Consider the following 26,864-nt stretch of genomic DNA (forward strand, 5'->3'; position numbering starts at 1 on the left):
AGGTTGGTATCAGCTTTCCCTCCACATGGGTGTCCATCTTACGTTTCAAAAGCAGGGTGTCTCACCCAATCTGGGCTCTCTGTTTGGAAAATCTGGCTGGCTAGCTTGCTTCAGGAATCCCATGTCTCTGGGCTCCTGGGCTCTGATAACACGTGACTGTCACGCCCACCCAGCATTCTATGTTCCTTGAGCCGTCTCCCCAGACCATTCAGAATTTAATTTTCTCTTTGATCCAGTCCATCAGGAATCATCAGTCTGGGGCTCAGTAAGGGACCTCAACAGAGTTGACCATGCCAGCATACTGAACTTCCAACATCCAGGACTCAGGGGAGAAAGTTTATAAAGTTTACAAAGCAAAACAAGTGGAAGAATACTTCAGAATTCTGTGTTTATTAGTGATTCATTGCCATAAGCTTATATGCTGAAATTTGGAAAAGTCGGACAAGAAAAATCAACACTGGGAATTAATAGAAGCAGAAAACTTTCCAAAGAAGAAAAAGGAATCCATTGTTTAAAAGCATAAATTAAACAGAGAAGGATGGCTGGTAGGTGAGTGTGTTTGCAGGTTGTGTCCGCTGCTGAACTGAGCTCTACACTTTGCTCGGACTTGGGTGCTGTTTTTAGCACTGTCTGGAAACTTCTCCGCACTTTGGCTGGGATCTCGGCTCACTACATATGTGAAGGCTAATGGCATGCATCTCCATCAGCATACTCTTGCGTGAAGAGCCAGCCTCAAGAACTAATGAGGGGAGTCAAGCAGCCTCGGGGTCACATGATTGGCTTCCTGTAAGCTCAGTGAGTAACCTGACGTATAAGATATCATTCATTCTTCAATCCTTCCTGTGCTTTAAAAAAAAAAAAACAATCACTTGTGTGTTTTAACCAAACACACAAGAAAGAAGTAAATAAATAAGAGGCAAGCTGTGGCAGGCATCCACAGAGCTCCCAGTGGCTTGCAGGGACCCCAGGCAGGCCACACTGGGTGGGGGCCTCAAGCTGAAGCACAGGAGAGCCCTATCTGAGAGGGGCGGTGCAGGGGCAGCGTTTGGAAAAACAGATTCTGGAGCTGAGGAATAATAGGGAGGACACGGGACCAGGGACAGATGCCCAGTGTGATAATGGGTGTGCATCGTTGGGCCAACGTGCTCCTTTGGAAGGCTCACACCTCGTGACCTGGGTGTGCACGGCCGCGCACCCTGCTCACAGCTTCGCCTCCCTGCAGCACCGCACCTTCTCCAGCTGGTAAGTCAGATGGCACCTGTGGCTCCCACCTGTCAGTTACTGAGCAGAGAACCTCAGTTTATAACTCATTTAGTTGGATAGGGCATTAGGCAGGGGTTCCCGGGGAGGAGGAAGAAAAGGAAGAGAGATTTATTGGACTGGCTTACAGGATAGGAGACCGGTCCATTTGTTACTTTTCTCATCGATGTGACCAAAAAATAGTTAAGGAAGGAAGGCTGTGGTTTGGACACACACAGTTCAAGGGTCCAGCACATCTTCACAGCGAAGTCATGGAGGCAGGTGTGTGAGGCAGCTAGCTCATCACAGCGTGTCTCCAGCCCAGACTCAGAGAGATGGGGACGCTGGCGCTCAGCTCAGCGAGCGGGCTTTCTTGTTTTGATGCAGAGATTTGACCTCATGGAAGAGTCTGTCAGAGTAACTGACTCTGTCCTCTTCAGTGAAACAAATCTGAGGCACCGTCACAGATACATCCAGGCTTCCATGGTGACCGAACGAACATAGACCATCATCACACGGGTTAACCCAACAATGGCCATCTGCACACCAGGGAAACAAAGAACCAGGAAGTTCACCAGCCCTGATCTGAGATGAAACCCTTGACCTGCCCTGAGAGCCACCACATTAAGTCTACTTAACCACGTGAAATTCTCAGTCCCAGCTGTTCAGCATCTATTGTCCCAGTGATGCCCGGATTCACGTCAGTGGGGTTGGTTTCTTACTAATCACACAGACTGACTCTTCAGTTCCCATAGCCAGACACCACAGACTCTAACAATCCCAAAACACCACATAAATGGCCCTGTTAGACTCCATTGTCTTCCAGGACCCGACAATAGATCATTAACCACAGAGCACTCAACGGCTCTTCCAGCCCACCTTCCAAATGCTTCTACAGCCTTCCCCAAACATGGTCAGGTCTGTCATGGCAATACCTCATGACCTGGTACCAATTCCCATCTTAGTAGAGGTTTCTATTGCTGTGATAAAATCGACCTTGAGAAGAAAGGATTTATGTCATCTTACAGCTCTAAGTTATACTCCTGCATTGAGGGAAGTCAAGGCCCTAAACCGAGTAGCAGCTTGGAAGCAGGAACTAAAAGAGACAGTGAAGGAAAGCTGCTTCCCTGGTTCTGAGCTTGACCTAGGACATCCCGAGATGACCTTCCAAGACATGATGCCACCCACAGTGGTCTGGGCCCTCCCATGTCATTCAGGAATCAAGAAAATGCCACACAGACTTGCTACAGGTCAATCCAGTAGAGGCATTCTTTCAATTTCAGTGGTCTCTCTTCCCAAAATAGCCCTACCTTGTGTCAAGTTGACAAAAAATAATCTAACAAGGAAAAACTTCATATTTAGTTTTTAATGGCTGTTTGACGTTCCATCTGACGCATTTATCCCACCTGGCTGTGGAACTTGATCAAAAACTGTCCAGGGACAAGCCTCCTCCACTTCTGTGAACCTCAGTCTAACACAGTGTGTGACCCTAGGGAAATCTCCTAGGACAGAATTCAGGGTGAACTGTGACTACCTTTCAATTCCATGGGTATGTCAAAGTGTTCTCATTTTCAGGCCTTTGGTGCGTACAAATAATGTTCTCATCACCAAATCTACAGGACACTATACCACGCTCCCTGAAGCCCTGGCTTGTGAGCAATGCTCCCTAGAACATGGCTCCAGTCTCGTATTCTGTGATGTTCATCTCAAGTCACCTTTGAATCTGGTTGGTGGCGGCTCTTCCCTGAAGCTCTGTTGTGATGACAGCCTGGGCGGCTCAGTGAGAGATGTCTCCGGTCGGAGAACCTAACGCAGGAGATGTAATCCAGGAGAAGCAGTGCATTGAGGGCGTTGGGTGGAGCCTCGAGTGAAGTTCATGAACATGGAGGTGGAGTTTGGCGGACACTCACCAAAGGCCTGATAAAGATAGTGCACGTCTGATTTTGATATGTAACTTTTCACCGAAAATTCACGTTAGGTTTTTCTTAACCACTGAGCAGCTCACGATAGGTTTTTCTAAGGGCGCAAGTGTTGAGAGACGGCTGTGATTCTTATGAGAGGAAAGTTAACACTGTTTCTTTGTATTCCTTTATTTAGTAGTTGTTAGCTAGTGTGTTTGTTCTGATGGATGCCCAGGCACTGACGTATAGAGGGAAAACGGTCTACCACAGGGCTCTCAGCCCCAGGAACTGCTTTGGATTAGGTTGTACAACTAGGTGAGCTCAATGCATACAATGCAACTTTGCACAACAGTTAGAAATTGATGTAAACATTAAAAGCGACACTTGTAATTGTTAGTAGGTGATGTGCATTGTGTATTATACGGTGAATAAAGCCAGCAATAGAGTGGCAAGGATAGTGTCCTCCCTTTTTTCTTATCTCTACACATATTCATCTGTATTCCCGTAACACACGTGCGTGCGTGCGCGCACACACACACACACACACTGTGCATATTCAATTTGTGACCTTCGGTGAACCCTGGACCTACTTTTTGCCTCAGTTTCTCCACCTGTGTGAGGCTGGAGAGTAATAACCCAGCATTCCATAGGAGAATCTAGAACTCAGAAGGTGACCACTGAGAAGACTAGCTGTCCTTACATAGCACCAAGTGTGGGTAACTAATTATTTTAAACTTGAAATTATATTTCCTTAGTTAGATTTATGTTAATTTCTGGAAGAAGGTAGAGCAAGTTTTGACACTGAAGAAAATGATTTCTGTTTGAAAGGCTAGAGGGTATCTCCCTCAGCGTCAGTGTCATTGGGGATGGTGTATTTGTTGGACTTTGGGGCGTGTCATGTATTTGAAACCTAATCATTCTGAAGCAGTGTTTACAGAATTTCTCCTATGAACCTGACCTCTTAGCTCTTTGAAGTTTCCTTGCATCATGCATAATTATTAGCAATTAACTTCTAGGTATCTTCTTTCATTTTTAACTGAAGTGCATTCACTCAAAATTACAATCTTTCAACAAGTTTGGAGGCCTTTCTCAGATGGTTTAAAATTCTGTTTTTAAAATTCAGAGCAGCCAGGTATAGCATCATGCCTATAATCCCAGATCTTGTGACAGGGGGTAGGACTGCTGCCTCAATTAGTTAATTAACTACAATAAGAATATGAAATACTTTTATTATTTCTGGTTGGTTTACAAACTATGCCTATGCTTCATTGGAGGATTTTTTTGGTCTGCAGAAGCAATGTTAATTGTTTCACTGTCAGAACAACCCTTTGTAGGAGATACGGCAGCCAGCATCACATAGATGCATGGATTTTCATGTAGAGACTTGCCATGAGGCCGCAGGAGCCCATGTGGCATGCTCGCTCAAGTTTCGTTTGGATTCTAGAAGGACATGGGACTCTTACTGATGAGTAACTTCAGTGTGTCTCCAAGCGAACACAGGCTAACACGGAGCTTTTGAGGAGGGAAGGACGCTGTCACTGTGGCATTTAGCTCTGTGAAAACCTTTCAGAGTGTTGCACTTGCTGCTTGCGGTTCGGGCGCGCGCGTCCCAAGCCCTGTCCGTGGCACCTGCCCAACTGCAACAGCCTGTGGTCCATCTCCCCTGGGGAACTTCAAGCTAACGGTGCAGCAGGAATGACCATGCCTATATGTGGTGTCTTTCAGCTCTTCTCCCATAGCAACCCCCAATGAGCATTTGTTATGTGGCCCCGAGAGCTCCCGGACAGAGATTAGAATCGAGGCACACCGCACTCTCAATGAATTTTGTCCCGCAGCGTCGGGCAGGTCTTTTTAGTAACAGCTTCCAGGATCCACTCTGCAGTCTAGTGCTAGGAACAGAGCCTACTGCCCAAGGAGAGAGTAAGGAACTCCAAGCAGCCCACACACACAGGAACGAGGTAGGCTAGGCGCAAGGGAACATTTCAAAAGCAAAAGCATTAAAATATTTTTTTAAAAAAATTGTGTTTCTAGTTTTCCATGGTTGCTGGTAACTCTTCCTGAGCCAAAGAGAAACGAAACATTAACACGGCTCCACAGCATCCGGTCCCTGAGTGGAGCCGCTTCCAGCTGGATCAGGCAGCAAAGCCAAGCACGCCATAATCCCATCCACGCCACATTCTCATCCGCCGCACCAACATGGTCACTTCCAACACTGTTCAAGCAATTCAGCCTGCTCCATTATTTCCTAGTGAGTTCCGATGGGTGACCTCTCCAGAGTGCAGCAGGCAGGTGCTTACTGTTAGCTTAATGCGGCACAATTAATATCTTCTCGCTGCCCCTTCTTACTCAGCAGGTACGACTGGTAAAAGCCTGCCCATCTTTCAAAGGTAAACCTTGCCCAGCTACACACAGGAAAGGAGTCACTGGCGATCTATGATTTCTCGGAACAGATGTCTCCATCTGCATAAAACATTTTCCCTTTGACAGCCTTCCAGGAAAAGAGCACCCCATTCGCTTGCTGGCGCGGTTCTCTTGGGGTGTTAAAAACAGGAGAAATTGCCATGGTAGCCTTAAAACAATTATTCTCTCCCCCGGAACCCTTCTGCCCCTTCCTGACTCAGGATACCGTGACTCTGTGAAGGTTTGCTCACCCAAGGGCCCGGGATAATGGACAAAGGGGATCGCCTAGGTGATGTAATTCCACACGAAGGAGACCAGGTCATTAGTGTAATAGCAAGGTTGAATGCAGCGACCATAACCCTTAAGTTGGTTGAGAAATAATGGCTGGAGTCAAAATTTAAATAAAATTGAAATCTGAGCAAGTCAGGAGATCTACATGCCTTAGAGACAAGTGGTCTAGACAACCAAAATCACACTTAAACACCAAGAAAAAAAAAAGGTAGTCTCTCCTCTCAAGGGTGCACTATGATATTAGACAGAATACCAATAATTGAAAGCAAATTTCTTTCTTTAAAATATCAAGCAGCCGAAGGACTTCACCTAAATGCAAGAGTCTGGGTTTATGAGGAAATGCAGCATTGGCGGTTTTGAATTAAAGACTTATTTATCAGTGCCCACACGTGACAATCAAACTGGGGTTGTCCAGACTGGCCACGGTGCCTACACAGTCACCCAGGCATTTCTCTGTGAAGGGTGCTTCCTGAAGACCTTAGTACCTGCCTGTTGGACGAGTCTAGCTCCAAACCCTCTCCAGTGAGTCTCATCACAAGAGCTGGAAGCCTCAGTTTAGCCAAAGGTCAACCTGCACTGAGGAGGATGTTGTGTCTGCTTGTCCTGCTGGTGGGGTAACAATGTGTTCCTGCCTTTGTATCTGAACACACTCGGCAGCTCTTCTCAGCCCGGGGCCTGGGCACTAAAGTTTCCTCTGTTCTGAACCTCTGGCTTGCTCCATGGTACAACCCACAATCACACCTGCACGTGCACACGCACATGCGCGCGCACATGCGCGCGCACACACAAGCACACACACCACTCACACACAGAGACCTGGATACATACACATGGGGGCCTTAAGCTATTCAATTGTTACAGTTCTCTGTATTTTGCTATGAATGTGCATGTGTCTATCAAATAAACACCTGTATTCCTTCATTCGTATTCCTCCATCATGTAACCCAAGATATCTTGACTTATTACCATATCTAATGCTGGGCGGTTTCACCATGGTCCTCATATTACGGTATATTAAAGCAAGCACTTGAGAATTTCACAACTTCTAAATGGGAGAGGTTGGAGCCTTCTTTGCTGGATGCTGGATAACTGTGTTAATCCAGGAGGTAGCAGCCCCTTGTTACTGTGTCTAGTTAGACTGCATGCATCATGTGGAAAACACATGCATGAGTACCCAGGTGATGGCTGGCTTGTGATAACTAATATCGTGTGTCAAGGTGACCCAGTCATGAGTGGCCAGGTTCCTGGTTGAGTGTTTGTTCCTAGGGAGCAACTGAAGTGCTTTTGAAGCAGAGGACAGTGGCGGGTAGGTGTGGAGCGCGTCCTGCAAGAGCCGGGAGAGCAGGAGGCAGAGGGAAAGACTATCCCCTCTCCCAGTTTCACACTGTTCCGTTCATCTTCTTCACTCGGACTCCATCATACACCACCCAAGTGCTCCAGCATGCAGACAGGTCTCCGCCTCTACGTGGACAATTCCGGGTAACCGAGCTCTTCCCCTTATATATGTGTGCATGCACATGTTCACACACATGTGTTTGCTGGTATATCCATCTGACCACTTTAAAGAAAAACTAAGTAAGTGAATTTCCAAGATAAGAAGTTGTGGCTGGTGGACTTCGCTATGGTTCAAGTAGATCTTATTCAGAACAGGCAAGGGACCAGGTGCCTGTCGGCACAACTTGTTTTAAATTCCAGTTGTCACTCACCCCTCCCCGGTCATGCGAATTTAGACAGGTCGCAAAAAGCTCAGTAAGACACTGATCTCCACATATTCAAAGGGAACCCCATCAGCTTTCCAGGATGGCTGCACACAGACCCAGGGTTCCAGCACCACAAATGATAGAGAGGCATTGGCTCTCAGTCTGGAGGCAGGGTGGGTTTCACTGAGACCTCTGGCTGCTCTCCTGCCCCTGGGCTGTGGTCAGCCAGCTTTGGTAACCCTGGGCTCATGGAGGCCTCCTCTTGTTCACTACTCTGCTTCTGTCCCTGACTGCCACACGGCCGCCTGTCCGCTGGCCCCGCACACGTGTCTCTTCCTCCCTCTCTTTATGAGGTGTCACAGCGAGCTTCATTCTATAGGGTCAACCACCTGCCGAGCCCCAAGCCTCCTGGACCACTTACTGCAGAATCCCTTTGTGACAAATGGAAATCCACCCCTCCCTCCTTCCCATGTCTCATTTTCCTCCCCAGCCTTAGGAACTCCTGACCTGTTGTATATTCGTTGTCAATAATTTATGGCCTCTTTTCCCTATGGCAATATAAAAGGTTCAGGAGACCAGGTTATCTTATGAGATCTTCTCTTACACTCCGCAGCCTCTAAAACTCTGGACTGAGAAACCATATGGGGCTGCACAACTGGACAAGGGGGCTTGTGGGACATTGCCACCAGGAAAAGCGTTCCGAACACTCGAGGGTTCAAACTTAATTGGAAAAAGGAATGTGCAGTGAACTGAAGTTGCATGGGCTGACTTCACCAAGGCCTTGATTCTGAACACACCAGCCAGCGCTAAAGAGCACTGCCCTGCCGGAACACCTGGACCCAGATTTCAGACTATCACAATATCTTCACTGCACGCTTGAGGTGATCCCACTTATAGAAACAAAAGAGTTTAATCACAGAAAACGAGACTGCACATTTTCATACCACCGTCCTCAGCACGGACACATCAAATCGGTCTGTTTTTGCATTGCTTTGCATTAATATCCTACATTTTAAAACTTGCTGTTTGGGCTGCTCACGTGAATTTTGGCTTGGGATTAGGACAGAATTTTAGCAGTTAGTTTCTGAAATGGCCCTAAATACTCTTCTTCCATTTTGTACTACATATTTATGCAAAACGCCTTTCTCAGTACTGGTGATTATAAAATCAAAATAATGATCAGCTCTGAAAAACACTGAAGATGTTCTGCATCCTGCAGTACCAAATATTCAGCCAAGATTTAATTATTGACATAAAAATAAACAAGCACTCCATCGCATTAGTGTGCAGATTTGCTTTTGTCTTTAGCAAATGTTAACGTCATACTTACACCAATCGTCTTGTAACAAATTTCCTTATGAGCGATTATCAGAAAACATTTGATTCCTATACCTGGCTTATATATCTATAGATGTAGGAATCGCACATACACATATACAATATTCTCCAGCAAGAAGAGGTCACAGATAGAGGTTAGAAAGCCTTGCTTTGTCCCTATGGCTTTGGGCAGAATGGACAAATCAGGAAAGACCAGACTGAGAAGCTGTAAGAAATTATCTGAGTCTTGAATGAGCTAATATTCAAGCTGCGTTGTTTCCTACTGAAGGACCCACACTGTCCATCTGCAGTAAATCCAGCCTCAGGATGAGGGGACAGAAGAGTTGCCCCAGAATGCACAAGGCTGTAGCATTCCCTTGTTTGTGGTCACGCAACCCAAATACGGTGATAGCTAAAAACCACTAATTCAGAAGACTAACCCTTCCAGGTGAAAATTGTCCAGGTTATCTGTGGCAGGTGCTACTTGTCCGAATACCAGGAGTTGGAAACTAAGAGAGATTTTTGCCTCTAATCCTCAGGAGCCATCTAAATACCACCACCCTTCCTTCCGGATACCCGAGACACAAGCAGACAGGTTGTACACATTTCCTTTTGTATTTTATTTTATTGGTTCACAGGACATTATGTGTGCTGTTCCTTAAAAAACGGAAAAGCTCCCATGTACTAGAAATCAGTCTCCAATTCTTTTGTGTTTTCCCCCCCCCATGACCATTTAAGAAACAAAGAACTATTGTATCTAGATCATTAATTGTTCAGATTTCCCCCCCCCCCCACAAATAGCTTGAATTCTTTATTGTTTTTCAGGGTTTGGGAAACAAGGTCCCTTTTGCCAGGCTTATTGGCCACTTATTTTGCTCTGAAAATAAGACAGCAATCGTTGCCAAAGAGAAAGGGTTCCACAGAGCTGGCTGTGCTGGACACCCATCAACTAATCTTCAGGTACAGGGCTTGGAGGTGATGCAGGCCAGGGACAATAGGCCTACAGCTAGTTGGTTTTTCCTGAATGTGGGTTGGGAAATGTCTCCCAAGAGAAACATCTAAGTTACTCAGGTGCGCGTGCATGCTTACATGTTCACTACACAAGCAATCTACATATTTTGAGCTAGTTTCCTTTCTCAAGAATAGTTTCCTGTGGTATTTATGAAGTGGAGAAACGTAGATGACCTGGCATTTAACATGGCTGCATTCAGCATGCTGTGTGTAGGCCTAGAATGGAGAAAAGAGCACCTGTAGGCATTTGTTTCGCCCTGGGAAGTGGATGAGCACCCTTTGTGAATTGCTCTTTGCAGGCCTGCGTTTGTTTTAGCCTGAGATCCAGACCGGTGCCTGGGGAACAGAGAAAGCCCTGTGCCCAGGGAGGGCTGACTGCAGGGCTGGGCACTTCCTGACCCCCCTTCGCCCCCTCCCCGGGCAGCCCTCTGGAGGGGATACCCTCAATCTGGATGCAGGCCTGCCTGTCAGCTCATGCCTGGAAAGGCCTGTTAGACCACAGTGCTTTGCCAAATTTGCAGTTAGTAACATTTAGATTCTATATTTACTGTCTGGAGCTCGCCAACCGTGCCACCCCATGAACGCTAAGAATTAGAGATGCCAACAGACGGGAGGGTGGGACAGTCCCTTTCAAAAACCTGGCCACTTTGGCTATCAATGCCTGGCAAGCCAAGCGGCTCCTGGAGCCAGGCTCCCGCGGGCCCTGCCTCCCGCCCACCGCGCAGCCTGCCAGGGACGCTGTGTACCTCCCAGGAGCCAAGTGGAGCCCGCCTGCCCAAAGCCTTTCAGGGGGAATTAAATTACCTGCTAACTACCCAAACAGCCCCTGTGTGGATAGGGGTCTTCATTCATTTTATTTCCCTGGGCCAGGGGGGGACAAAGGTGGCCCAAAGGGGCACAGGTGGAAACCAGGAAAGAAAACACTGTTCAGGAAGAACACAGTGGCTGGCCTGGCTCCTGGCGGCTGCTCCTGGCAGCAGCTCCCGCGGGGCACAGCCGCTCTTGGGCGAGGCAACCTGGACCCCGTTACCCTGGCAACACGTTTCCCTGGTTACCCGAGGCTGGCGGTCCAGGAGCAGCAGCAAGGATGAGCTGATGCTTGGTGGTGTTTGCACGGAGGTGATGCCTGATGCCGGGCTCTAGTTTCCCGGGGAGAGGCATCCCCGGGAAACTAGAGGGCGCTGCTCTGTTCCCAAGCAGGAATTTAACCCCACAGCCAAAGCCAATCCTGCTCTCACTTGCTCTGCAAGGCCTACAGGGAGCCTCACAGGAACCACATTCTTTCAGAGGCAAGAGTGGGACCACCACCATCTGCTCTCTGGACCTGACCCTAAGCTTACGTCCAAGGACTATGAGAAGAGATGGATGGAAGAGATGCAAAGGAACAAAATAAAGGGTTGGAGATAGTAACGGAATTAATTAGCATGGAAACAGAAGAGAAAAATACCTAGGATTTTAGGAGGGGAGGTGGAGTCAGAGACAGAGGACTTGAGGTATGGGGCAGGGGGTGAATAAGAAATCGTATAATGACATATATGCATGAAAATGTCATAATGAAGTCCATTATTTTGTATAGTAACCATATTAAATTATTTTAAAAAAAAATAAATAAAAATCTTTTGAAGGCTTGGCACTTTTCTGTGGCATGAAAGTGTATCTTAAAACCTTGGGGCTAAGTCTATATTAGTGTGATCAAGAAAACTGTAGGCCAACAGGACATTTCAAAAATGTCAGAAAACCCCTTCCCGCAAAGGTAGGATGCAATTTGTGCATTGAGGTAAGAAGATGAATTTGAGGTCTTCCAGAGTTTCCTGCGCCTCCTGCTCCTTTCCCTTTGGCATTGCCCAGGGTCCTCTCACTACCAAAGAAAGCCAGGGAGATGTAACACAGACCCTGTAACTACTTTCAGAGTATGCCGACTTACTTCCTCTTCATAAAATAAAAAGAAACAAATAAAAACAAACTTATGAGGCCCAGAAACAAAAACCCAGGAGGCTGCTCCCTGGCTGGCGGTTTCCAACCTGTGGAGAGCGCCTTCCGCAGACACAGCTGGTGCTCTTTAGCTCTTCTTCCAGAAGCATTGGCCTCTCACATATGTAAGGAGTACAGTTTTTCCTCCCGCCGCTGGTCTTGTTCCGCCGCCGCGCCAGCCCCAAATAACACACAGAGACTCTGTATTTGATATTATACTGTTGGCCAGGTACTTGTTTCTTATCGGCTAGCTCTGTCTTAATTATTAACCCATTTCTATGTATTTCCACGTGGTCTTACCAGGGAGAGGCGGCTGGCGGTTCTGTTCTCTCCAGACTCTCCATCCTGACTCCTCCTTCCTACTTCCTCTTTCCTCCTTGTCTCCTAGTCCCTCCTATCTTCCTATCTTATTGGCCAACAGTGCTTTATTCATTAACCAGTATGAGAAACATATACAGAATGACATCTCCCATCACACATACGGTTTCCTTTGGAAACCCCTTAGGTCATGAACAGGTTACCACAGATATTCATATTAACTTCCTTAGCTACCTGAACACACAGCTGTGGCTCAAGACTCCAGTGATCTATGTCCCTGAAGTCTCCACAGTAGCCACATACCTCCAGATAGGCGAGGGTATGGTGGGAACCAGAACACTAACTCGTGTGCCCATTGCAGGGGCCCTCCCACTGGGTTGGCTTGCCCGAGGAGAGGTGGCTCTCACCACACCTAGAGAGCACAAGACAAATCACAGGACTCTGCATTCTGATTGGCTGTGGTGTTCTGACACGGCCTCCATCTGTTGCAAATAGAGGTCTCCCTGCTGAGGAGTGAAGGCCACGCTTATCGGTCACTGATGCAGTTCATAGGTCAGAGCTAGCTGGGAATGCTGATTGCCTATCTCCTTTGGAACCTTCATGGCACATCTGTGAAAGTCACCATGGGGGAGGTGTTCAAGTCAGTTGCCGCTCAGGGGACTCTGGGCCCTGTTTCTGAAATGCATGGCGTTCCCTTCAGCAATAGGGACTTACCTTCCACCTCTCAATGGCAACCAAGGATGACAGCAACAGGTAAGATAAGACCACGTGGAAATACTTAGATTGACAGAAATGGGTCAATATTCAAGACAGAGCTAGCCAGTAAGAAACGCTAGTAATAGGCCAACAGCTTTATATCTAATACGGCATCTCTGTGTGTTATTTGGAGCTGACAGAGCTCTAGGACCAGATTGGCGGGAAACTGCTCATAACAAAATGGTGCCTACAATATGGGTTTTAACTTAAAACTTGACAAAAAGCCTAAAAATGGATTTTAGAAACAAAAGAACAGAGACACGCAATTTTCTTGGATGGGCTCCGTTTTGCTAGAGACAAGCAGAGACTGGTGCAGCTCCTTTAAGGGAGGTTTCCTGAATTTGGCATAAGTGGCAAAAAAAAAAAAAAAAAACCCAAAGTGCTCTTTAAGAGTCCCAGCTAACAATTAAATGTTGTGTATGAGAGCTGGCAATGGCAGTGACCACATCTCCAAGCCGGCAGCATGCTGCTTGATGACAGCATAGACCAAGCTCTCAGTGCTGGTGGTAAAAGTACCCCCGCCATCTTGGATAGACAGCGGCTAAAACAGTGACCATTTTAACTTTAGCAATGCTGTTTACCAGATAAAAGACTCGTGGCCAGAAAAAGATAAAGATTTACAGCAAAGACAGATTAAGATAAAGAAAAACCTCTAAAGGTTTACAGTATGTTTAAAATATGCATAGGCTTGGGAAAGAAAAAGAAACAGGATAAAGTGATTAAAGAGAGAGAGAGAGAGAGAGAGAGTAGCTGGGTGTGGTGGCACATGCCATTAATTCTAGCATTTGGGAGAGAGAGGCAAGAAGATCTCTGTGATTTCAAAGCAAACCTGGAGTACACAGTGAATTCCAGGACAGACAAAAGTTCACAGAGAAACCCTGTGTCAAAAATGAAAAAAAAAATAAAAGTAATAAAGTAATATAAAAGCCATGTAAAAATGGAAAATACTCAGGGTCTGGATACTGTATGCTATTGTGTTGTCTTTGAATTGCTCAGTTGCTAAGGAAGGAACAACAATTGCTACAATACACCTGATTACCAATGCTGCTGAATTAATCCAATGTATATATTTTAAAATGTCTTGACTTCAAAATTAAAGTCTAGTGCCAGGTTACTGGGGAAAAGAATTTCTATTTTTGTTTCCACAGAAAATGAAAAGCTGTGGGTTCCTTCCAGACTAACATGGTTTGATCAAGCCAGGCCCCCTGAAGCAGTGTCCCAGGTGATAAAACATTCAAAACAGCTGGGTCAAGCCAGCCTTGCAGGCTACAGCCAGGACTTCTGTGTCTTCTTAGTATTCCCGTGGTATTATAGAGTCTCCACCCAGCAGGAAACAGTTTGGAAAGAACAATGCCCAAACTCCCAAATATTGTCTATAAATGTCTGTTTTTATTTAAATGGGGTTGGTTATAAATGATTAATAATCACAAAAAAATCTCTTTTTAAAGGTAATAAGGGGATTATAGTATAGAAGTGAATACTTTGTTTTGGAATGGATTTTCAGTTATTGATTCAAATTTGAGGTCAATTTTGTGATATGTATATTTATCCTTTTGTTTAAGTATTATGTTTATATAGCTCATTTAAAAATGTAATGTATAATTAAGTACAAATTATAGTTACCTATAATATAGTTGTTATATTTTCCAGATATACAGAGATATATTTCAATTGGATAGGCATTCTTCAAACCTTTCAAAGACCTACAGAATACGGGATTTAAAATGGTTTAGGGTTTTTCATAACAGTGAGGCACAACTGCTCCTGGCAACACCCACCTGCATCAGAAAGGAAGATGGGCATCAAAGAAACTCGTTATGGAGTTTGCTTTCAATATGGTAAGACTAGCCATTTGAGCAAGATACTGCTCTTGTCTGGACTGTTTGACTTTATGCTTTATAAACTGGGCATGCAAGACTCACAGAAAAGTGACTGCTGATACAAGATGGGCATTGCTCTAGGGTTTCTTCTTTGTGGAAGAGTCTGCCAGACAGTCTGTAGGACACAGAGAAAAGTGACTTACAAACTGCCAATACAGGTAGACAGTTTAAACTTTCCTGCTTTGCTGAGGAGTCTGCCAGACACACTATGGTCTATAGGCTGAAGATGGAAGATTACAGAAGAACTTCGGGTGACTGATCAGGCAGCGAGTTGTCTCTGTCATTTCTAGAGTTTATATATTATCCTTCTGTGGTCTTTGATGAAGTTGAAGACAGATAGTTATGGTTATAGTTTTCCTTAGTTAGGATTAAAGATAAGTTACATATAAGATTTTAGACTCACAAAGATAGAATAGATGATGGAATATTTTCTTTAAATCTTACTAAATGTTAGCAACTAAATATTGTTAACTATAGTTCTCATCTGATTACTGTTAGTTATATATTTTACTGTGTCAAAGTTGAAACTCTTAATTTTAGACAGAAAAGAGGAGATGATGGGAAATGTCATTCTGTAAATAGGTTTCTCTTATTGGTTAATGAATAAAGCCCTGTTGGCCAATAGGAAAGCAAGATAGGCAGGACTTGGAGACAAAGAGGATTCTGGGAGATGTAGTAGAGAGGAATCAAAATGTAGGACATGGGGAAGAGGTCCGGACTTTCTCTGGTAAGATAAGACCACATGGAAACACTTATAGTGACAGAAGTGAGTTTATATTTAAGACAGAGCTAGCCAATAAGAAGCTCTAGTCATTGGCCAACAGCTTTATGACTAATAGAGTCTCTGTGTGTTATTTTGGGTCTGAAGCAGCTCTAGGGCCAGGCTGGTGGTGGGAAAGTATTTGTAACAGCTGTATGATTGGGTGTCTCTTGAACAGCCCTGGCCAACAACTCAAAAGACAGCTTCTTGTGTTTGATATTGGGGTTTTTGTTAAGTGGTCTTTGGCTCCTGGAAGGAACAAATTAGTCCAGATTAGAACATTTCATTAAAACTGTATTGTGCATTTATACACACAAATAACATTATATAGACTCCACAGGTTATATTCAGAAGTGTATATGTGTCTATACAAACACACACATGCACTCAATAAGAATTGATGGAAAGAGAGGCTATGACTTTGAAGGAGAGCAGAGGGTGCCGTGTGAGAGGGTTTTGAGAAAGGACAGAAAAAAATAAAAAAGTAAAACAATTAATAAAATTTAAAAATGTTGTTAAAATATAATCTCAAAACTAAAATAAAGTATGTATCTCCATTTATACACAGAATGACATGCATTGCAGTATTTTAATAAGGTAGCTGGTTAATAGTATGATTCCTTTTGTCCTTTCCATCTTTATTGCTAATGTACCCTCCCTCCGTCCTCTCCCTTAAAGAGCCCCCTTCCCCATCTCCTCTATCAAGTCACTTGTATTGTATCCCTCCCCTCTGCTCTCCTCATGCCCCTCCCCTCTGCCTAAGGAATGCCCCTGGCATGCACACCTGCCTGCCTGCTTCTATTTCCCCTAGGAGATCACTTAGTTTTGTGCTTAACCACCAAGTGCACTAACACACAACCGAGGGCCCCGTTGTGAGCCTGTGTGGAGCTGAGCTACACTGGTTTCTCATTAGATGAAATCAGAAAAGGAAAAAGAATCAGGTGTACTTGGACCTCAAGCCCTAGGAGACTAGGGCACTATGCTGGGACTGGGCCACCGCCCAGGTGGAGAACAGGCATACCCCAAGCCCAGGATGTAGCAACGGGAAGCAGGCAGGCAGAGAGAAATGCGACCCTTCATTTTCTAAATTGACCATTTGTAAAGCAGGTCTATCCCCCAAGCACTCACAGGTCTAATTAAGACTTTGTGAACCTGATCAAAACGTTAATTACTTTGCACAAGCTAGGCAAAATGTATAGATGTCAAAAACCTATGAATGTTTCTCTCAGTTTGCCATCCTGGGTTGCTAGATAGAATGAAAACTGCAAACTCTCCTTTACAGTCAGCCTAAAGGGATGTAAGAATCCCCGTCATTAGAAGCAACTGAGCATCTCCCTTACAGTCTCTCTATTTATTAATTTGTCAAAGTAATGACAAGCTAGTCTTTGGGAGTTTGTGTGCATTTATGCTCAGACGGGTTAAGAATTTGCTCTGAGTCACACAGCTCAACAGTGGGGGTCCTGGACCAAACCAAGCCCTTCAGACTCTGAGAACCACTGGCTGTCTTTTCACACCTGCTTTGAGAACAGCAGAATCATGATGGTCCTTAGATGGCTTCCCTGTGAATGCAGAGCAACTTCTATTTCTCTACAGTTAACTTAGCATTGCCGTTGTACAGGAAGGGCCCTGGAAAGAAACCACTACTTACCTTCTGCAATTTGGTTAATCAGTTAGAACTTTGATGACTATGAGGAAGTTCGAATGTTTCAGGTCCAGATCTCAATTACAATGTATCTAGGGCGATCTTGAACCCCTTAATAACTACTCACTGTCTACCACTGTGTCTGAACTAACATCTCTGTGCCTATTAGGTAAAAGTCTTTCTGGAGTGTATTAGCTTAGCAGATCACCCAGGAAACAAAAGTCTAAAAAGGTAATCCAATAGAATCTGAAACCCATGGTAAAGATTTCCCCACTTAGCCATGATGTGCCTAACTGGTGTTTCTAGAGTATTTGAAAAAAATGTCTTGAATTGTGGTTTCCTTTGTTCTGTTACTATAAAATATCACCAAATGTTTACCATGTAGGAACTCAGTATTCACAGAAATCCAAACATATGCTTCCCGACCATGTGGCTACTGAATAAACTCTTTAAGGAGAGAGCTGCGTCTTCATCTCTTTCCGGTGGCCTTTACCCACAATCACGAACTGCAAAAGCATTGCATGGGATCCTACAGAGTCCCTGAAACACGTAGGAAGGTGGTCACAGAAATGCGTCTGACACTATCTTGGGGCATTGCTCAGACATGGAGTGTGCCTGGCTCCTGCAAGGGCCACCTCCACAGACAGCAGCCATCCAGCAGCCAGCCTTTGCCTTTCTTTCCTGAGTGAGATTCTCTCCGTGGGAGCTCCTTGGGAAAACTGTAGGCAGCCCAAGACTCAGTTCTGCTTTCTTTGAGTCAGCACATGGCACAGGCTAGGCTGAAAACCTAGAGTTCAGCACCAGACAGGCATTCCCTGACCCATTGAGACAAACACCACAAACAGCACAGGGCAGCTTCATGGGCTGTTTCCACCAGCCTTTCCTTCAGAACCTCTCAGCTCCGTTGTGGATGGCACTAACAAACTTTAGAGTGTGTTTCTCTCGCTCCATTATGTGAAGAAAAACAGAGAAGAGGACTGGACTTCCATTCATGTGCAGAACTGTGAGAAAGGAGCCTGAAAACTCAAGAGAAGGCAGAAAACATAAAAAGAATTAACCACCATTCCAGAGGCATCTGGGGAAAGCAGCAGGAGTCCTTTCAGCTGCCCCCAGGGAGCAAAGCTCCCTGTGATCTGAGAATTTACATCCCTAAGGAGGAGCCGGGGGCTGGCTAAGGGTTCACGTTGGCTCTCTAATCTTTTGGAGGAGGAGAAGAGTCTGTGATAGTTTAAGGAAAGGGGTAAGAGCTTCAAAACCATAGCCCCCAGAATGATGTCTGTGGTGTCCAAAAATAACTTGGGGGAGAATCCCTCATTACTTCATTTTTCTCAGGGGAGGAAGCCACTTTGAAATCCTTTTCCTTATGACAGGAGGCGAGGACGACAGAAACCCAGCTTCAGCAGCCTCTTGGCCCACGTTGGCTGCTAGTCCTTGGTGGCACTCATTAGGAGAGAGGAAGCCATCTTCACAGACACTTCAGTCAGAGCTGCTGGTTAGGTTTAATGCTGGCAGGCACGCTCAACCATCCACATACATTATTTATGTGGAAGAAAAAAAAAGATCACTTCCTCCTCACGTGTAAATAATAAGGGAAAATGTAAAATCAGTATTTATGCCTAACAGAGCCCAATCATTTATTCACAGTTGCTCTTTGTCTAATAGTGACACTGAAAATGCCAGTAGTCATAGCCATGCTGTGTGCAGAGCTCACACATTGTCTCATCTGAAGTCCAAACGCCGCCTTTCCCACAAGGAAGCCAAGGCTCAGGGATCCATACCACTTGTCCAAAGTCACACCTCTAGTGAAGCCCCTTGTCCGTCATGGTTCCACAGCTAAAATCAATGAGACTTACAGCCAGCAAAAAGCCAGACTAAATTGACTCACATCTGTGTCACAAGGACCAAAGGCCTGATTCACCCAGTAGAAGCTACTCTGTAGGCAGACCATCTCTACAGGAAAGGTTTGCCCCAAGTGTTAAAAATGACCAGAGAAATGGCAGAGTTGATTTGAATCCAACTGGGTTAGGTCTAGAAGGGGACCCAATGCCATCTATGAGTTTGAACTTCTTCATGACAAACACGTAGCGTTCCCTGGGTTTCAGTCAGGGTAGAGACAGCCTTGTTCATACTGACGTGGTTTTTCCTGTTGTGCTGAGAACCCTGTGATATTTGGAAACTCTGGCCCTAGGCCCCACTCAAGGGGAGTCCCCTGGGATGAAGTGTGCGTGTTTCCATAGCACATAGCTTGGAAAGTGACATTCAGTTGAAACTTGGAGAATTAAACAAGATTGGAAAATGTGAATAAATTAACTTGCCCTTATGTATAACAAGTTTGTTACAATTACAGCTTAAACATAATTCCTAGAGTAAATGTTTCTTGGGTAAAATCCTTGCAGCTGACATGTAAGCTGCTGTGACACCTGAAGGTTCAGTTCTGTTTCATGAGCATTAGTTCATCACTTCCCCCCAAAGATCTCAAGTGAAATCTTCACTTCCTGCTCAGTCCCCTTTGGCCCCTGCACCACCATCCCCAAAGCCCTTCCCTGGGGTTAAAGCAATGATAGCTCTCACCTGGATACTTTCACAGACATGTTTGCACACCTTTAAAGCACTCCTCCAGCATTCCGTCTATTGATTCTTCTAAGTTCCACGTCTTCTGCAACTTTTGCAATGTTTCTTTACAAATTAGCTCCATTTTCTTATCGTTGTATGTCTAATCCCCCTGACTCAACCGAAAACAATGAACAAGTGGCCAGTTCATTAGTGAGAGCTTCCCGCTTTGGTCTCTTGCTTCTGCTTTACCTCCTGGTGTCATGGTGCCATTTCTAGGAGACCCTGTGTCCTCTTCGGCCTTGCTCCTTGCCTCTTCCCTCACTCTTTCCTGGTTTACCGCCAGGACTGCCTCATCTCCGGCCCCTGGTTTTGCCTAATCCATCTAACCAGGTTTAGGTTTTCTTCCTTGTCCTTTGACCTTTTCTTCTGTGTTCTCCCTGTAAGCTCAGAAAGAGAAAATCCAATATAAATCCTTTAATGTGGCAAGCAGAAGGTTTTTGTTTGTTACCATGCCCTCACTCAACCTCTGTCTGATGCTTGATGCTCAATTACATGAGGGAATCAGGGGCTGGAGACATGGCTCAGGGATTAAGCGTGCACAGCCCTTGCAGAGGAATAGAGTTTGGTTCCCAGACCCCACATCAGGAAGTAGACAACTGAGCAATACCTACTTCTGGTCTCATCATACACCTGTGTTCAAGTGCGCACACACACACACACACACACACAGAGAGAGAGAGAGAGAGAGAGAGAGAGGCAGAGAGAGAGAGACTCACAGACATGTAGGTTTTTGGTTTTCTTTGCTCTTTGGGGGCTTGCCTCCCAGCTTCCAAATAATCACATGGATACTCCTTCTTTTATTCCTTCTTTCCCAGTCTTAGCATTGCTTGCTTCTAGCCATCTTTTCTTACTTAATTATCCCATCTTCCTTTTGTCTCTGGGCTTTCATCTTAATTTCTGTATATCTTTCTTTCCTTCTTTTTACATGTCTGGCTGTGTGACTAGGTGGCTGGCCCCTAGCTTCTTCCTCTCCCCTTTTCTTGCTCCTTGATCTTCTCTTTGAAAATTCCTTCTATTTATTTTCTCTGCCTGCCAGCCCGGCCCTCCTTTCTCCTCCCTACCTGTTGGCCACTCAACTCTTTCTTAGACCATCAGGGGTTTTAGACAGGCAACGTAACACAGCTTCACAGAGCTAAAGGAATGCAGCATAAAAGAATGCAACACAACTTTGCATCACTAAACAAATGTTCCACAAAATAAACAAATGTGACACATCTTCAACTAATATTCCACAACACGGACACACCTTTAAAATAAAAGGAATATTTTAAAACCTTTCTTAAAAGAAGAAACCTGCTTAGATATCATCCAGGAAGCACTGTATTTATCTCTGTGTTTTGCCCAGTTCACAAACCAGTAGTTTGTACATTCACAGAGCGGCAGGCAGACAGACACACGGACAGGCATTGACGTTGGATATTTGTACTCTGTGTATTGCTGTGGGTGGTATAATAAAAAGGTGACTGGCCAGTAGCTAGACAGCAGGTATATCGGGACTTCCCCGTACAGAGAAACTCTGGAAAGAAGGTGAGGTCACCAGCCCGCCAGAGAGGAAACGGTAGGTGCACCGTAAAAGAGAAATAAAGGCACGCGACAGACAGAAAGTAGATTAATATAAATGAGTCCATTTATATATAAGAGCTGGTTGAGACAAGACTGAGCTAAAGGGCAAACTTTCATAATTAATAAGACGTGTCTATGCCCTTATTTTGGGCTGGCGTTGGAAAAGAGAAAGTCCCTCTACAATGCACAACGCCATTGCTTCTGTTTTAGTGAGAATTCTCAGTCTTCCCACGAGCCGGTGTCTTCTCTTTTCTCTTTCATGGTCTGACCCAAGTCCTCTCTAAAATTCACTCCTCCACAACCGGAGTCCTCCAGCCTAACCCTAACCCTGCTGCCTTACCACAATGTAACGAAAGGGTTCACAGCTGTTTCGGGCATGCTGGCCTCTCCAACTAGGCTGCGGATTCCTGTGGGGTGGGGGGGAGTATTAGGCTGTACGTGCTAAATGTTTGGTAGAGAGACATACAAAGTGACGGTTCAGTTGAGTAGCCCTGTGTCGCGGCTTTTGATCCTGGTTGTGTCCATACCATTGTCCTGAGTTGTGAACTCCCAAACAGCACCACTGCGCTCAATGCAGATGTGGCTTCCTGGTCAGTACCTATGTACAGAAGCCCTCCGGAGAGCTCCTCGCTTTGCACATTTCTTACCCTACTGGAAGTGAAACCTGGGTGGGTCATTGAAGGACAGTGGCCCCGCCCCACCTGGGAGTAGAAAGTGAGAAGATTGGACTTGTGAATCCACACAAGCTTCCTTGAGTTATTCATCCTGCGTCCTACTGCGCTTTCTGTTCCTATAATTAGAATGACTGAGCAAACACAACTGGCAGAGGAGAGGCTTCGCTTCACCTTCTACGGTACAGTTCATCCTCAAGGGAAACCACGGCAGAGACAACAGAGGACCACTGCGTACTGGTTCGCTCCAGGGCTCACGTTCAGCTACTTTTAATATAGCCCACACCTACCTGCCTAGGTGTGATGCTACCCACAGAGGGCTGGCACCTCCTACATCATTTACTAATCAAGAATAGTCCCAGGCAAACACACTCACTGGCCAATTTGATGGAAGAAATTCCTTCAAGTATGATTCTTTTCTCCCAGGTGTTGACAACCAAGACTAGCCATCACACCCTATAAGTCATTGAACACTGCCATCATTTACTGAACATCTCTTTTCTGATCATCTAAAGTTTGTTATTTATCCATAAAGTAATATATTTTAAATACTGGAGTGTACATTTCTCAGCAGTAATCTGTCTGTACGTAGCTGCCCCTCCCCAGTCTGGTATTCAACTGACAAGTATTTGACCTCAGTGACTTGTGAATCCACTAGCACTTGGTGAAATTTGAGGTGTATAGTGGGTAGTGGTTTACCTCGTTCACAGTGACCAGTAGGATCTTTCAAAGTACTTAGCCTATTGGTCTAGTATCTGTTTCCGTGATAAAATGCCCTGACAAAAACCATCTTAGGGGAGAGAGGACTTACTCTAGCTCACAGTTCTAGGTGCTAGAGCGTTACTGTGAAGAAGTCAAGGTTGGTAGGAACGTGAACAATCTGGCCCCTACAGTCTCAAGCAGAGAGAAATAAAAGCATGGGTGCTTACATCAAGCCCACTTTTCCAGACAAACAGTCCAGTGCTCCAATCAAGGAAACTGCACTGTCTGTCTTCAGGCTAGGTTTCCTCACCTCCTTAAAGTGATGAAGATGATCCCTCCAGACACTCCCAGAATCCAACCTGAAATAAATAATCTGTCCCCGTGACTCTCTGTTCAGTTGACCCTAGACTATGTCAACTTAAAAATTAAAACTATTATCACACCATTTTTTTTCCCCAGACTGATTCCCTCCAGTGTTTAAATATCACCAAAATGTACATGATGCCCTGAGTCCTCATTGTGGAGATCCAAAGATTAGAGCCTGAGTTTCAATGTAGAGACACTGTAGAATAGAAGCTTTCACCGAGCTAACAGGACTGGCCATTTGTTTTGGTTGTTAAAGAATAGGCGGCTTGAATAAACCGCTTCCTTTCATGCATGCCTACTTCTAATGGGACTTCTTCAAGAATAGATGCTGTCCATATGTTAGCCTTAAGAGGCAGCTCGGTGTACGCCCTATAAACTTCAACCGTGATGCATCAGCCCCAGCAAAATAAAGAACGGTGCCACCTCCCTGCCAATATCTGGGAAGAGAAGCAGTGCCTGGAGGCTCAGGTTGGTGAACAAATTCAGGGTCGTTATTTGGTGAAGAGAGTATAATTTTCAAGAAGTGAAACAAATCCTCAAGTGAAGGAATTTGACGTTGTAAAAGGAGTGAGAAATCCTGCCTGCCAGGGAGACTTGAAAGTACGTAAGGAGATGTATGTCTGAGCTGATGTATCGTCATCCTAGCGTGTTGGGGCCAAAGGCAGTGTTGAAAAGGTCAGAGATTGGACCACTTCAAAAACACAGGATGAAATGTGAGGCTGACGCCTGGAGAGCTAAACTCAGACCTGAGACAGACTCTCACACTTGGAAGGAAAGCTTGAGTGCAGGGAGTGTTCCCACGCCAGGCGCAGAGAGAGACGGACGGAAAAGGCAGCAAGCCTGACATTTGCTTTGATCTTCTAGACAGAACTGATAGACCTGTGCTTTCTGAAGAGATGCACAACAAGGATGGAGCCAAGCAGACAGACAGCCCACACTGCAGAGCCAGGCGTCTGAAAGGAGCCTCGCGCCGTCATCCGCGCCCCGCAAGCACCATTCAGCCGGCACATTTTCTGGCGCATGCCAGGTACATAGAATTAGTAGTGCTAGACATAAAAGACAACATCCTTCTCTCCCATCGTCTAACAATTCCCCCCCCACACATGTGTGTGTCTATGTATGTGTCTCTGTGTGTGTCCATGTTGTGTGTATGTACACATATTCATGTGTGTGAACATGTGTTCATATGTTTGTAGAAGTCAATGTCTGGTGTGTTTCTTAATTATTCTCCACCTTCAGTTTCAGGATGGGATGTAATACTGAACCTCAGTGTCACCAATTCTTGACTGTCTGGTCATCAAGCCATAGAGATCCTCCGGCCTCTGCCTCCCCAGAGTTGAGATTGCATATACACACAGGAATGCTTGTTTTTATTTGTTTGCGGTCTTGAATTTGGGTATTAGGTGTCTGAACTCAGGTCTTTAGCCCTGCACAGTCCCCAAACCTAGCCCTTTCATGAGCCACGTATGGTGTTTTCTAGAGAATCAACAGGTTTCTTTGACGCTGCAGGATGCTCAGTTAGTTTACTTTCAAACAGTCATCTGTTGTTTGTGTTAAGTTCCCTATGCTGAGAAGAACCAAGAGAAGATGAGGCTCTGGGGGAATCCTGAAAGGGACCTGTCTGAAACTGGTCTAGCTGGTAGTCTTGTCAGAGTTGTCTTAAAGATGTGCCATGCTCATTGCAAAGGTGTCTTGTCATTTTGTGTCACAAATGCTGCACTTTTTTTTTTTCATGGAAGAAACTCCAGTTGACCACCAGGATTGTGCTGGCTTGCTGCTATAGCTTGGTTTACTCTGCCCTTTTGTCAGAAGTTCATGATTGCCTCAGCAATCAGCAACATTAGTGGGGTCCACACTGACACTTACACTTGAACCTAGAGGTTTCTTTACTTTACTATCCACATTAAGGAAACATTATGAAGAGCTTTTAAAAGAAAACAAATAGCTTTGAGGACAAGGGAGCAGAAAGGATCCCAATTTATCACGATGCCAGGTTCAACTAATACTGTACCGTGAACTGGTAGCCCCCTTTGAGGACAACAGGGAAATGCTAGATAAATATGCCACTATCATTAATTAACTTAGAAAGCAACCCTCTCATTCCCTGATTATAGGAGATAGCCCATTTATGGGTAGCGATGGTGTGTGTATTGCTGACAACCACAAAGAACGAACTTGCAAAAGCGGCAACAGATTACCACCCTGGCATTGCCTTACATTCATTCCAGTTCAGAACAGGGCGCCATTAAGAACCACACCATTGCATAGATGTAGCTACTGTGCGTTTAGGAATTTTTATAAATATGGAATTCATGGAGTATATGGCGATCTGAATAAAAAAATTGCTAGATGTAGCCAAGAGGAAAGCATAAACTAGGAAACAGAAGAGCAACCATATAATTTAGTGTGTTGCATACTTTCAAATAAACTGCTGTTAACACTATCAGGGTAGCAATGAAGATCACAGCACAGCACTTGATTTATGATTTGCAAAGGATACCCTCATTATCCTGTGTTCAAATGACTGCTTGAGGGACATGAGCCTACACAAGATGGAAAAGCATTTAAAATTTAAAACCCCAGCAAACCAAAGACCTGTGTGGTATTCTGAATAAATAATTGCTATTCTATTAGGCTTAACTATGTATTATAATGCCAGGGAGAAGTGATATTAAAAGCTCTTTGTTTTATTTGTCTTCAAAAATGTAGCTGTGGTCATTTTAATACAGTAAATAATTGTCCTGTTTGGAAATGTATTACAATACACCTTAAATCCACACAGATTTTTTGTTAATTATTGAATGTCTGAGGTTGCCTTAGATATCTGAGATTAGTTTTTGCTAGAGATCAAATGAAAATTTGACTTAGGTAGAAATGAAAACTATCACCCATAATAAATAGCCCAAGGCTCATAAAATGCTGAACTTTGGTAAAAGTGAGTTGGTGGAGCTACTCATCACACATGTTTTGGTTAAGGTAGTGATGGCTAATTGTTATATTTTATGGTAATAAAGACTTATTTGACCAAAATAGCCAAAACTCACATACTTAAGTCATTATAGATTATGTGATATCTTTAAATTGGCAGTGACCTTGGTGATTATAGATGGGCAGAAACATGTAAATAAAGCATTCAACACGTGTCATTTGTAAGCCCTCCTAAATCTCCTGTTGCTGTTGTCCATGCATCCCTGAAGTATTTCACAACATCCATTCTGGTGCCTGTGCAGGATTATGGGTAGAAAAATATATGTTAAGGAAAAATGAAATGTTATTGAAGGATAAAAAACTTGGGCTTATGCCCTCTGTACCAGGATCTATAGCACTATGCTTAGCACATAAGTCTTTCTTCATAAATAAGTAGATAAAATGTATTTATCTTCACACTAATAAAGGTGAGGTGATTTTTGTTTATGTTTGTTTGTTTGTTGCTTAAAGGAGAATAAAATCTAGGATTCACAAAGGTTCTTGTATAAATATCTGCTACCATCAAGAATTTCCACAGTCCTTTAGAATGCAGGGTGGTTTTAGATGGAACAGAGCTGTGCCATTGGGAGGAGGAAACATTATTTCTGTGACATTGATCTGTCTCATTGATAGCACACAGAAGGGAAGGCCAGAGAAGCTTAGTAGCCTGGCAACTACAGTAGCCTATGGAGTCCTTCCCCAAATAAATGACAGTCGCATGACTTACTCAGAATAACTCATTGATTTTTATCACAGGTTTAGCTCCATCTAGGTTAAGAGTGATGCTGTCCTAACA

This window comes from Phodopus roborovskii, unplaced genomic scaffold (assembly GCF_943737965.1).
Source record: "Phodopus roborovskii unplaced genomic scaffold, PHOROB, whole genome shotgun sequence".
NCBI lineage: Eukaryota > Metazoa > Chordata > Mammalia > Rodentia > Cricetidae > Phodopus > Phodopus roborovskii.